At 38.0% G+C, this 14,288-nt stretch overlaps 1 pseudogene; it reads left to right on the top strand.

Annotated features, from left to right (window-relative positions):
* Nucleotides 1-14,288, top strand: part of LOC116091801 — a 48,637-nt pseudogene that overhangs the window by 15,099 nt on the left and 19,250 nt on the right.

Below are 14,288 nucleotides of genomic sequence, written 5' to 3'. Positions count from 1 at the left end.
CTTTAAAGCCCTGGCTGCCCTGGAGCTCACTCTGTAGACCAGGCTGGCCTCAAACTCAGAAATATTCCTGTCCCTTCCTCCCAAGTGCTGGGATTATAGGCTTGTGCCACCACTTGCTGGCTGACTCTCTATTTTTTAATAAAACATAAATAGCCTAGTTTATATGTTTTTGTCTCATTTTATATAATTAGACTACTCCTTTGCCTCAATAATTAGTACCATAAATAAATGAAACAGGAGCAGTGGATTAGAACTTCTACTTAAAACATTGTATTAGTTACTTTAATTTTGCTATGGTAAAGATCATGCATGGCAAGACAATGTATTGAAAGAAGAATTTATTTGGCCTTAAACTTTGAAAAGAAAAGAGTCCATAATGCTGGGGAAATATGACAACAGGAGGCAGACAGGGTGGCAAGAAAAGCTGAGAGCTCATATCTTGAACCATAAGCAGGAAACAGAAGGAGTGAGCTCAAAATGGTGACAGTCTTTGGAAACCTTAAAACTGACACTCAGTGACATGCCTCTTCCAGCAAGACTATATGTCCTGAGCCTTCTCAAAGACTCAGCAACTTAAGGCCAAACAGTCAAGTGCCTGAAGTTATTTAGAACACATCATTCAAACATAAGCACCGTATAATTTTGGTGATGGTGATGGTGTGTGTGTTTGTGTGTTTGAATGTGCGTGGGTACATGTGTGTTTGTGCCAGTATACATGCACAAGTGTGTATAAGTGTGTGAAGGCTTCAGGTTTACATCAGATGCCTTCCTGAATTGATGTCCATTTCAGTTACTGAGGCAAGGTATCTTGCCAAACCTGGAACACTTCATTTTCAGCTAGTCTAGTTTAACGGTGTGGCTCCCCATCCAAACCCAGCCTTATGATTCCCTTTCTGCCTCCATAGTGCTGTGCTTACAGGTAGTGACTATACATGCACTGTTTTTATACAAGTGCTAGGAATTTGAGCTACATTTCTCATGCTTCCATTATAAGTGTTTTTCTTCCTGGGAGATGTCTCTAGGCCTTGAGTAATCTATCAATACCATTAAATAGTTATTATTTGCCAAAAATATATATGGTTTTGAATGTTGCTTATTTACATTAGAGCATTAGTAGTAATATCAAAAGAAATGCAGTAAATTTGGAAATGATCTCTCTTAGGTATTAACAATCTGATTTAACAACTAAATTAAGAAAGCATTTGTATGATTTGTAATTGAGACATATATAATGGCACTGGATCAATGTCTCAGCAATTAAAGGTGGGCGCTGCTTTCACAGAGAATCAAATTTTGATTCCTATCCCCCATATCAAGTGACTCACACCCACCTTTAACTCCAGCTCCAGAGAGAGCCCATACTCATATTTTGGCTTCCAGAGGCATGGAACATTCACTCACACAGGTATACATACATACCTTTATTTTAAATTAATAAATATAAATCTTTGTAAAAATAAGTACATGGTAAGAGCATATTTTCATCTTACAATGCATCTAGATCAAACTGAGAACAATTATTTGGCTTTTCAATTTCAAATATGCTCTTTTTGGAAATAATTCAATTTTTTCTTCAATTTCTAACAATCTAGTGGATATAAACCCTGAAATAAATCTCACAAGGAAAAAGAGACACTAACAAAACAGAGAGTAAGACAGAAACTAAATTTAAAAACAGTGTTTTAAATAAAGTTCAACCTTAATTAAACAAGCCATGCCTCCAGCTGTTTGTCTATAATTATAGACAGAATTGGTAGGGCAGACTTAAGACACTAAATTCAAAGGCTTATTTCACACATTATTCAGTTCACTGCCAAAAAGAGGACAGAAAACAAAATGAGGAAACAGATGTCCTTCCTAAGAACTCTTAAAGAAACAATTGCCAACTTCCCAAGCTATTAATACCATATTGACCTTATGTTGTTTTAAAATGCTTGCAATAAAAAGGTACATTATTTAAATGAAAATTCTTGCCAAGTGTCCTAAGATTTTCTTTGTATTCTTTTCCTTATTTTTATTTTTATTTTTTGGTATTTCACAAACTCAACATGTCTAAGCTTGTTGAAACTTCTATAGAGAAAACATATTTATGATTTTTCATAAAAATATTTAAAAAGTATTATTTAGGCTAATATATATATATATTAAGCAAAATAATTAAATTCACCCATTAATTAACAGCAAAAGGTGGGTTTTAGTTTGTGAGGGGGTTTGAATAAGAATGCTACACAGAGGCTCATGGATTGGAATTCTAGGTCATCAGGAAGTGGCTGTTAGGATAGATGGCTTTGTTGAAGCAGATATAGCCTTTTTGGCAGGATTATGTCAATGGGGGTGAGCTTTCAGATTTTTTTTTTATAAAATTATTAGGAATTTTATTATTCAAATTATTCCCAAATTCTGCACACAAATTTTAAATGCTTTCTTGTTCATGTCTGATAACAGAGTTTTCTCTAAAAATTTACAACTTAAAAATCTTTTCTTTGAAACATGAGAAAGATAAGGACCCTCCTAAGTTACCTATGTAGCTTGGATAGGCCTTAAGACATTATCTTCAAATATCACACATTATACATTGCGAATACATGTCTTGCTATTCGCATTTCAGAACAGTCCACTATGTCTGTGATCGCCACCTTGCAGATGCCCCTTTTAAACCTTCACCTGGATGTGAAGGAAAATGGTGAAGTGAAACTGTACTCTGTAGAAATGAGTAAAGAGGAGTTACAGAAGCTAATCAGCTCCTTGGAGGAAGCTAATAAGGTGGTCCTGCAGTTAAAATAGCTGGTGATGATGAATATCAGCACCCTCAGATTTCAGTCCTGCACCGTGGGAGAGTGAATGCTGCGTTCAGAGGGTGGATGCTCCAGCAGGCTGGGCAGCAGCAGCGCTGAGATCACAAAGATGAAAATCTGTCAGAAGCCCTAAAGGACAGGAAATTGTATGGCTGATAGGAAGTGCACAGGATGAAGGAAGAAAACGATGAAGTTGCAACCCATGTTTTCACAGTGATTGCTTTGGTTCATTTATTAAATATCTGAGAAAACTTTGTAGATAATGTTTTATCAAAAGGTAAAAATAAGTTCTGAAGTGATGTAAACACACAGAGCTTTCAGATTTTTAATGGTCAAGCCAGGCCCATTACTCTTCCTGTCTCTCTTCCTGTTGCATGTATACTTCTCTGTTTCTCCAACAACAGGTCTACCTGTGTGCCACCATGACTCTTGTCATGACAGTGGACTAAAACTGAATCTGTAAGCCAGCCCCAATTAAATGTTTGCCTTTATAAGAGCTGCTGTGGTTGTGGTGTCTCTTCATAGTGATAGAAATCCTAACTAAGACAGTTTATATCAAATTAGATTTGCATTTGGAGTCATTTGATTGCAACTTTTTTTTTTCTTTAGAACAGTCGTATTTGGTTTTCCCCTAGGTTCCTGTACTATGTAGTCTCAGGTTATTAGTCACCTAAGCAGAATCCAAAATTATTTATATCTTCTGGTGTAGGCCTGAAGCCAAATCAGATGTTAGTTTGCCACAAGTTTTCTGACACTATTGCATTCGTATACCTTGCAGGCAGGACAACATAACTGATCAAAGGACTCATGGCTGGATTGCTCTATATATTTCTGTTTTGGCACACAATGTGCAGATTACTTTTTATGTACCAAAAAAGTTAGACTATAGGGAAAGATACTCTATATAGGTACCAGCTTGACATCTCCATGTTCAATGATTTGTGTGGGTGTTATCTTAAGCAATGGAGACTTACTGTCAGTTTGTGCAGAGAAACCTATAGTCTTGACAACCAATGTTTGTTTGGGGATTACCATGGAAGCCCTGAAGCTAACAACTCAATAAGATATACTCAATCCCTGGACTAGAAGCATCATTTGGTGACAAGAGGTGGCCAGTTGGGACTCTGTCTCTCTTACGTTTTGGTGATTTCATTTTGATTGCCTTTATATATATGTATATAGTAACTTCTACTGTATCAAGTTTCCATACTACCCCTAAAAAGACCTTCAATTTTAACTGTCTCTCCTCACAGCTCTACCTTACCTTCTTTCCCTGCCTTTCCACACTTAATCCTCCCATTCCAATCACCCCATCCATCTATAAACAACCATTTGTATTTCCGCTTTTACGAATCCTATTTATATGTATACCCCATTTTTCAATGGGTTATATATTTTCTTGATATCTAAGGTTTTCTGTTCTTTATATATCTTGGATATTAGCCTCTATCAGATGTAGAGTTGATAAAAATCTTTTCCCGTTCTTTGGCTGCTGCTTTGTCCAATGACAGTATCCTTTGTTATACAGCTTTTCAGTTTCATGATGTCTCATTTATTAACTGTTATTTTTAGTTCCTTTTTGATGCTGTTCTATTCAGGAAGTCTTTCTGTGTCAATGAGTTCAAAACTATTACCCCCCTTTCCTTTCTATTAGGTTCAATGCTGTTAGTTTTATGCTCTAGTCCTTGATCTATTTGAGGTTGAGTTTTGTGTAGGATGATAATAGAGATTTATTTAGATATGTCTACATGAAGTCATCAATTTGACCAACATGATTTGTTGAAGTTGCTTGTTTTATTCCAGTGTGTATTTATGGCTTATTTATCAAAATTCATATGCCCATAGGTATAGTGTCTTCAATTCAGTTCCATTGATTGATGTGTCTGTTTTTGTGCATCCCCGTGTAATACAGTTTTCATTTCTATATATCTATAGTACAACTTGAAATTGGAAATGGAGATACCTCCAACAATTCTTTTATTATTCAGGATTTTTTAAAGCTATCCAGGTTTTTCATTTGAAGTTGAAAATTATAATTTTAATATCTGTGAAGAATGGTGTTGGAATTCTAATGGAGATTTCCAATGAATTGTAGATTGCTTTTGGTAAGATGGCCATATTTACTGAGGTAGTCCTACTAATCCATGGTCATAGAAGATATTTCCATCTGATATCTTCTTCAATGATTCCAACTATTTTGCTGAAAGTATTTGTCAGCTGTGGTAGTTTACATGTGGAATTTTTAAGGTCACTTATGTATTATTGTATCATCTGCAAGTACTGTAAGATGTCTTTTCCCTTTCCAATCTGTATTCACTGGATCTCCTTGAGTTTTTTTTTTTTATTACTCTGGCTAAGACTTCTAGTTCTATAGTGAATAGACATGTGCCAGCTCCTTGGCTGCAGGTCCAAGTAAGAAGAGAGAGGTCCTGGTGCTGTTGGGGTCTCTCCAGGGCTGAGTGGGACGGTGAGTTGTCAACAGCCCAAAAGAAACACACTGAGCCAGGAGTCTTGTTGAAGCAGGAATTCAATGTTATGGCATCAGCCTCTTGCTTATGTAAGTTAAGAACATAAGGAGGGGGATTTTTGGTGGGATAAGATGATGTAGGAGGCAGGGAAGGGTAACTGAGAAATGGAGTGATAGGGTCAATGGCAAAGCTCTACCTCAGCAATGGTGTGGCAGAGGCAGAGGCAAACAGGTCTTGCTGAGTCACCCTGATATGGAAATGAATAAGACACGTCTGAAAAATGGAGCCAGGCTGAGTATTTCCCACGGAAACTCGAGCCAGGCTCCGGTTTGTCCTCAGGGTCCAAACCAGGGCCTTAATGGGGCCCAACAGAAGGGAGAGAGTAGGCAGCCTTATCTTGTCCCTGATTTTAGTGCAATTGCTTTGAGTTTCTCTCCATATACATTGATGTTGGCTTCTTTTTTTCATTCAATGGAAAAACTATTTTATTGGAGGTTGTAGACAGAAAACAACAGTCTATGGAAAATGCATTTTGTTTTTAAGCCTTACCAATCTGCACAGATGATTAGAATGGATGAAGTCTTCTGCATCTCAGAACACGAAGTTCCAGCTCAGTGAGCACAGGACTCCATCCTCCAACAGTAGCTGTCTTGTCGTTATCTTCTGTGACACGTGTTCTTTCAATGCCTGGAGAAGCTTGTCCAAGGTATTAAATCAATGGGTATATGCCCAGGAGTGGTGTAGCTGGGTTCTCTAGTAGTACTTGTACCAGCTTGCAATCCCACCAACAATGGAGGAATGTTCCTCTTTCTCCACACCCTCACCAGCATCTGCTGTCACCTGAGTTTTTCATCTTAGCCATTCTCACTGGTGTGAGGTGGAATCACAGGTTCATTTTGATTTGCATTTCCCTGATGACTAAGAATGTTGAACATTTCTTAAAGTGTTTCTGAGCTCTTTGAGTTTCCTCAGCTTAGAATTTTTTTTTTAACCTCTGTTTCTCACTTTTTAATTGGGTTATTTGGTTCTCTGTAGTCTACCTTCTTAAATTCTTTGTATCTTTTGGATATTAACCCTCTATCAGATGTAGAAGATTGGTAAAGATCTTTTCCCAATCTGTTGGTTGCCATTTTTGCCCTATTAACAGTGTCCTTTGCCTTACAGAAACTTTGTAATTTTAAGAGCTCCCATTTGTTGATTCTTGATCTTGAGGATAAGCCATTGGTGTTCTGTTCAGGAATTTTTCCCCTGTGCCCATGTGTTCCAGACTTTTTCCCACTTTCTCTTATATTAGACTCAGTGTATACGGTTTTATATGAAAGTCCTTGATTCACTTGGACTTGAGCTTTGTACAGGGAGATAAGAATGGATGAATTTGCATTCTTATACATGTTGACCACCAGTTGAACCAGCACCATTTGTTGAAATTGCTGTCTTTTTCCCACTAGATGGTTTTCACTTGATCTTTGACAGAGGAGCGTAAAATTTTTTGAGGGTTAGTTAAGTTCATCTTCTCTCACTGAATCCAGACCTAGAGGTTCTCAGCTGTATATATGTTGGGGTCTCATATCAGCTGGTGTATGCTGCCTGGTTGGTGCTCCAGTGTCTGAGAGATCTCAGGACTCCAGGTTAATTGAGACTGCTGGTCTTCCTACAGGATCACCCGATCCTCCTCAGCTTCTTTCAGCCTTCCCTAATTCAACAACGGGGTCAGCTGCTTCTCTCCATTGATTGGGTGCAAATAACTGCATCTGACTCTTTCAGCTGTTTGTTGGATCTTCTGGAGGGCAGCCATGCCAAACCCTTTATTGTGAGTACTCCATAGCCTCAGTAATAGTGTCAGGCCTCAGGCCTTCCTCTTTAGCAGGATCCCAATTTGTGTCTGTCACTGGACCTTCCTTTCCTCAGGCTCTTCTACATTTTTGAACCTTTTGATAAAACCATGTCTGCCTCCATTCTCATTCTCGGCCTCCCCCAACCTCTCTCATGATGACATATTTTTAGCACCTGAATAATACTCTATTGTGTAATCATACCATGTTTTCTTTATACATTCTTCAGTTGAAGAACATCTAAGTTGTTTCTACTTTCTGGCTATTGTGAATAGAGATGCTGTGGACATTGTTGAGTAAGTGCCTTTGTGGTAGGATGGAGCACCCTTTGGGCATGTTCCCAGGAGTGGTATAGCTGGATCTTGAGGTAGTTTGATTCCCAATTTTCTGAGGAACCATCATGTTGATTTCCATAGTGGCTATATAAGCTTGCAACCCAACAAGCAATAGAGGGGTGTTTTTCTTTGAACACTTCTTTAAGTGTTTCTTATCACCTGAAATTTCTCTGTTGAGAATTCTCTGTTCAGAGCTATACCCCATTTTTAATAGGATTATTTAATTTTTCGATGTCTACTTTCTTGTATTTATATATTATATTGAATATTAGTCCTCTTTCACATGTAGAGTTGGTGAAAATATTTAACTATTCTGTAATCTGCCATTTTGTCCTAATGTGTGTGTGTGTGCTTTGCCTTATGGGAGTCTTTCAGTTTCATGAGGTCTCATTTGCTAATTTTTTATCTTAGTGCCTGCAGTATTACTGTTCTGTTTAGGAAGCTCTCTCCTGCCTATTTATTAAAATCTATTTTCCACTTTCTCTTCTATCAGGTTTGGTATATTTAGTTTTATGTGGAGGTTCTTGACCCATTTGGATTTGATTTGGATTGTGATTTTTAGGTGATAGATATGGATATTTGCATCCTTCTATGTACAGACATCCAGTTAGACCAACACCATTTGCTGAAGTTCCTTTCTTCTTTCCTTCCTTCCTTTCTTTCCTTCTTTCCTTCTTTCTCCCTCTCTTTCTTTCTCTTTCTTTCTTTAATTGTTAATTTCTACCTTCTTTATAAAATAATATATGGCATCCATAGGTATGAGAATTTACGTCTGGGTCTTCATTCGGATTTCATTGATCAATGTGTCTCTTTTTAATGCCATGCAATTTTTATTATGATAGCTCTGTAGGACACCTTGAAATTGAGGATGATTACATTGTCATAAATTATTTTGTTCAGAAATGTTTTAATTATTCTCTGATTTTTCTTTATTTCATAAGAAGTTAAGTATTATCCTTTCAAGGTCTGTAAAATATTGTTTTGAAATTTTGATAGATATTGATTTGAATCTGTACATTGTTTTTGGTAAGATAGCCATTTTATTATGTTAATGCTACCTATCATAGACAGATAGATGGATAGACAGATAGATTGATATATATATATATATATGTATATATATGGTGGATAAAATTGCTCAATATATGTATGTTAAATCAAACCTCATGTCTGAAATGAAACCTACTTGGAGGATGATACTTTTTATTTGTTATTGGCTTCATTTTGCAGTTTTTTATTTGGAATTATTGTATTTAACTTTGTATGGTAAATTAGTTTGAAATTCTTCTTTGTTGTGTCCTTATATGGTTTCCTTATCAGGGAAACCATGGCTTTATGAAAATGAATTATACAATGTTCTTTCTGTTTCTGTCCTGTGGAATAATTTTATATATCAAATGACAGAATTAACTTTTCTTTAAAACCTGGTAGAATTCTTCACTAAAACATGTTTTTGGCCCTGGTAATATTTTCTATTTTGTGTTGTGGAACTTAAGTCTTTCAGAAAATATATTGCTACTTTCATTATATTCATGCCACTATAGAGCATGCATAGTACTTCCTAGTACTGTGAAAGCTAGCCAGTAAGGATAAAGCTTTCAAGTCAGTACCAGCTTCACACACACACAGACACACACACACACACACAGACACACACAGACACACACACACACATCCACACACACACACACACACACACATCCACACACATACACATAAACACACACACACAGACACACACACACATACACATAAACACACACACACACTTGTATATAGAGAGAGGAGGGAGAACCACATGCTGTATGAATTCTTATGGGATACATCTGAAACAATTTGTAGCTTTAACTTTATATATTATAAAATAAAAACCTGAAGAAAATATAAGCAAGATATTGCACTATAGAGCTGCAATCCCCCATTAATCTATACTATCACTAAATTAACAACAATATTTGGACCAGATAATTTGGGAATTCTTGTAAATCTATAGCAGCTTTATAATCCAAAGCAGTATTAAAATTGTATAGTGATGAAATATTGTGAAAATATTTCTTACATTTTAGGAGACTGGGTTTTTTGCTGACCTCACAGCCAAAGTCAATAATATACCTTAGGGCCACTCAATAATGCTAGGCTGCTGTTTACTAAAAATGTTTGTTTAACCAACTTGAACAGAAAACTCTAACAATAAACCTTATTTTCATTAGTTTTCCCAAGTAGTCAGCTTTTACAACCTAAGCTAATGCATAGCTGTAATCTTAAATTATGTACTCCCTCATGTCCCTGACCCAGAAAATGTATTTGTATTATTTTCTGAAAGCAACAAACACAGAATGAATGTAACTTACTAAAATTTAGTATAAATGGGTAAAAGCAGCTCTTTATGGATATTGGTTGAGAAACAATGATGTTTGTTAGATTAATAGGAGCCAGTGACTTAATTCTTTATAAAATTCTGTTAAAAGATTTCTGTAAAGGATCTCATTTCTTCTCCATGTGGTGAAGTTTCTATATTTTCAATAAATTCAAAGTGAAGCTTTTTGTTAGGGACACACACACACAGTCACATGACACATACACTGAAAGAAGACACAAACATAGGGCCAGATTCAGACTCACATAGCAGATACAAAAACAGAATTTACAGAGAGCATGAAACAAAATACAGAATTAAAATGTAGACTTGGTTAAGTAACTACAAGGAGAAGTGCTTTCTTCCTTTCCTTAATGTGATACCAATACATTATTGTTAAATCAGAATTAATAGAGTGTTCTTAAAATCCAGGCAAAATGTAAAAATATGTTATAGGAAAAGTACAAGGGGAAGCTATCTTCTAATATGTGCCTTTCCACTCATTTTATAATATCCAGCCTTACACTGTAACATCAGAAAGAATCTTTTCACATCCATGATGCTATCCCAGGATGTAGACATGAAGTGAAGACTGACTAAGGTCTTGATAGCGTTCATTATCTGGAACACTTGCTCGATTGCTGTTAGTATTTGAACAACACTTGAAAGAATAACGGGGGAGGGGATCCAAGAGCATAATAGAGCATTTTTTACTCAAAAGAAAGTGATGGGAAGCTATGCTTCTATGAAAGAAAGGAACAGAACACCTAGGGAATTTGAGACATTTAAAATCAGATAATGCAAAATGTATTTGCACATATAAAATGTATAAGTAACATAACCTAACAATTGGTATGAGATACCTTAGAACATTTAATTGAACTGATTGGTAAAGGCTTTCCCTTTTTAAAATCAATTTATTAGGAATGTGAAAGATTATTGCTTTTGTCAATATATATTTGATTTTATTTTTTATAAATCCTTCAAAAATAATTGTGTTTAATATATAAGAAAGTTTCTATAGTGGACACTTTTCTCCCTTGTTTTTAGGATAGATTTCTATTTATTTAGGATTGCATTTTACTTAAGTTTTAAACCTTTTATTTATGCATGTATTTTTTTTTACACTCCAGATTTTATTACCCTCCTGGTCCACCACCCCTGACTGTTCTATATCACATGCTTCCTCTCCTCTCTCCCACCCCGTCTCCACAAGGATGTCCCTACCACCCACCCACCACCCACCCCACCAGACCTCTAAACTCCCTGGAGCCTCCAGTCTCTTAAGCGTTAGGTGCATCTTTTATGACTGAACCCAGATCCGACAGTCCTCTGCTGTATATATTTCATATCAGCTGGTGTATGCTGCCTGTTTGGTGGTCCAGTGTTTGAGAGATTTCAGGACTCCAGGATAATTGAGATTGCTGGTCCTCCTACAGGGTTGTCCTCCTCCACAGCTTATTCTAGCTTTTCCCTAATTCAAGCACAGGGGTCCACAGCTTCTGTCCATTGGTTGGGTGTAAATATCTGCATCTAATTATTTCAGCTGTTTGTTGTGTCTTCCAGACGACAGTCATGATAGGTCCCTTTTTGTGAGTGCTCCAAAGCCTCAGTAATATTGTTAGGCTTTAGGACTTCCCCTTGAGCTGGTTCAAAATTTGGGCCTGTCAATGGACCTTCTTTTTCTCAGGCTCCTCTCCTTTTCCATCCCTGTAATTCTTTCAGACAGGAACAATTATGGGTCAGAGTTTTGACTGTGGAATGGCATCCCACTCTCTCATTTGATGTCCTGTTTTCCTGCTGGAGGTGAGCTCTATAAGTTCCCTCTCCCTTCTGTCAGGAATTTCATCTAAGGTCTTTCCCTTTGAGTCCAGAGATTCCCTTACCTCCCAGATCTCTGTTGCATTCTCAAAGGATTCTCCCTACCCCCAACCTTCTACCTCCCTAAGGTTGCCTGTTTCATTTTTTTTTTCTGCTGGCCCTCAGGGCTTCAGTAGTTTTCCCGTCACCCAATTCCAGATCAGGTTGCATCCCCCCCAACTCCTGTCCACTTTCCATCCCAGGTCCCTCCATCTCTCCCCTCTTGTGATTGCTTTCTTCACCATCCCAAGTGGGACTGAGGCATCCTCACTTGAGCCCTTCAGCTAATATTCACTTATAAGTGAGTATATACCATGCATGCCCTTTTGGGTCTGAGTTACCTTACTCAAGCTTTACTACAAAGTAATATTGATAAAAACTGCATGGTATTGGTACAGAGACAGACACATTACACATTGATCTGTGGAATAGAATTAAAGATGCATAAATAAAACCACATACTTACAGACATGTGATCTTTGACAAAGAATCCTAAAATATACAATGAAAAAAAGGAAGCATCTCCAATAAATGGTGCTTGTCTAACTGGCTGTATGTATGTAGAAAAATGGAAATAGACCCATATTTGTCACCTTGCACAAAGCTCAAGTCTAAGTGGATCAAGAACCTCAACCTAAAACCAGATACACTGAATCTAATAGGAGAGAAAGTAGGAAAGAGCCTTGAACTCATTGACACAGGGGGAAATGTCCTAAACAGAACTCCAATGGTTCATGATCTAAGATCAAGAATTGATAAATGGGACCTCATGAAACTGGAAATTTTCTGTAAGGCAAAGAACATAGTCAAGAAAACAAATCACCAACCAACAGATTGGGAAAAAATATCTTCACTAACCCATCATCTGAGAGAGGGCTAATATCCAAAATATATAAAGAAGCCAAGTAGCTAACCTCTAAAAAATTAAATGACCTAAGTAAAAGATGGAGTACAGAGCTAAAAAGAGAATTTACAACGGAAGAATCTTGAATGGCTGAGAAGCACTTAAAGAAATATTCAAATCCTTAGTCATCAAAGAAATGCATATCAAAACAACCCTGAGATTCCACTTTACACCAACCAGAATGGCGAAGATCAAAACCTCAGGTGACAACACATGTTGTTGAGGATGTGGAGAAAGAGGAACACTCCTCCATTGCTGGTGGGATTGCAAACTGGTACAACCACTCTGGAAATCAATCTGGAAGTTCCTCCAAAAATTGGAAATAGATCTACCTGAAGACCCAACAATACCATTCTTAGTCATATACCCAAAAGATGCTACCATGCCACAGGGGCACATATTCCACTATGTTCATAGTGGCCTTATTTGTGATAGCCAGAAGCTGGAAACAACCCAGATGTCCCAGCACAGAAGAATGGATACAGAAATTGTGGTTCACTTACACAATGCAATACTACTCAGCTATTAAGAACGAGGACATCCTGAGTTTTTCTGGCAAATGGATGAAGCCAGAAAATATCATCCTGAATGATATAATTCAGATGCATAAAGAATACCCAAGATACAGTCCACAGAACTCAAAACATTCATCAAGCTGAAAGGCACAAGTGAGGATGCCTCAGTCCCACATGGGAGGGAGAAGAAAGCAAATATAAAGGGGGATGTGAGGAACCTGGGATAAAAAGCAGACTGGTGGAGGTGATGGGCACATGATCTGGTATTGGGTAGGGGAAAAGAACTGAAGCCCTGAGGACCAGCAGAAAAAAAAACTGGAAATTGACCACCTTGGGAAGTAGGAGTTTGGGGGCATCCTACAGAATGGATCAGAGACCTAAGAGGTAATAGACTCTCAGGACTCAAAGGGATGGACCCTAGATATATAATGCCTTACAGTGGATAGAAGGAGCTTGCAAATCCCACCCCCAGCAGAAAAATAGGGTCTCAAGTAAGGGATGGGATTGCTATCCCACAGTCAAAACTCTGACCCATAGTTGTTCCTCTCTGAACGAACTATAGGGGAAAAAAGGTCCAGTGACAGGCTCAAAGTGGGATCCAGCTCAAGGGGAGGTCCCAAGACCTGACGGTATTACTGAGGCTATGGAATGCTCACAAAAAGGGACCTATCATGACTGCCCTCCAAAAGACCCAACAAGCAGTTGAAAGACTCAGATACAGATAGTAACATCCAACCAATGGACAGAAGCTGCTGGTCCCTGTGGTTGAATTAGAGAAAAGCTGCAAGAAGCTGAGGAGGGTGACCCTGTAGGAGGGGCAGCAGTCTCAATTAACCTGGACCCCAGAGATCTCTCAGACACTGGATGACTAACGAGGTATCATACACCAGCTGATATGAGGACCCTAACACATATACAGCAGAGGACAGCAGGGTCTGGGTTCAGTCAGAGAAGATGCACCTAACCCTCAAGAGCCTGGAGGCCCCTGGGAGTTTAGAGATCTGGAGGGGGGAAAATTCTTGTGGAGACAGGGGGGCAGGAAGGTGGTATGGGATATTGTCGTGACCACCTGCCAGCAGGAAGGACAACGACAACAGCAGGATTCTTCTCAACCACACTTTATTAGGAGCGCCCAAGTTTTATGAGAGAGAAGGACCCGCCCTCTGGAGCAGTCGGCTTATAAACCCTATTGTGTGGATGTGTCGATGCCTGATTGGCTCAGC

Source organism: Mastomys coucha, chromosome X (assembly GCF_008632895.1).
Source record: "Mastomys coucha isolate ucsf_1 chromosome X, UCSF_Mcou_1, whole genome shotgun sequence".
Classification (NCBI taxonomy): Eukaryota; Metazoa; Chordata; class Mammalia; order Rodentia; family Muridae; genus Mastomys; species Mastomys coucha.
The sequence above is the reverse complement of the archived record's forward strand: the minus strand, read 5'-3'. Positions and strand labels throughout refer to the sequence as shown.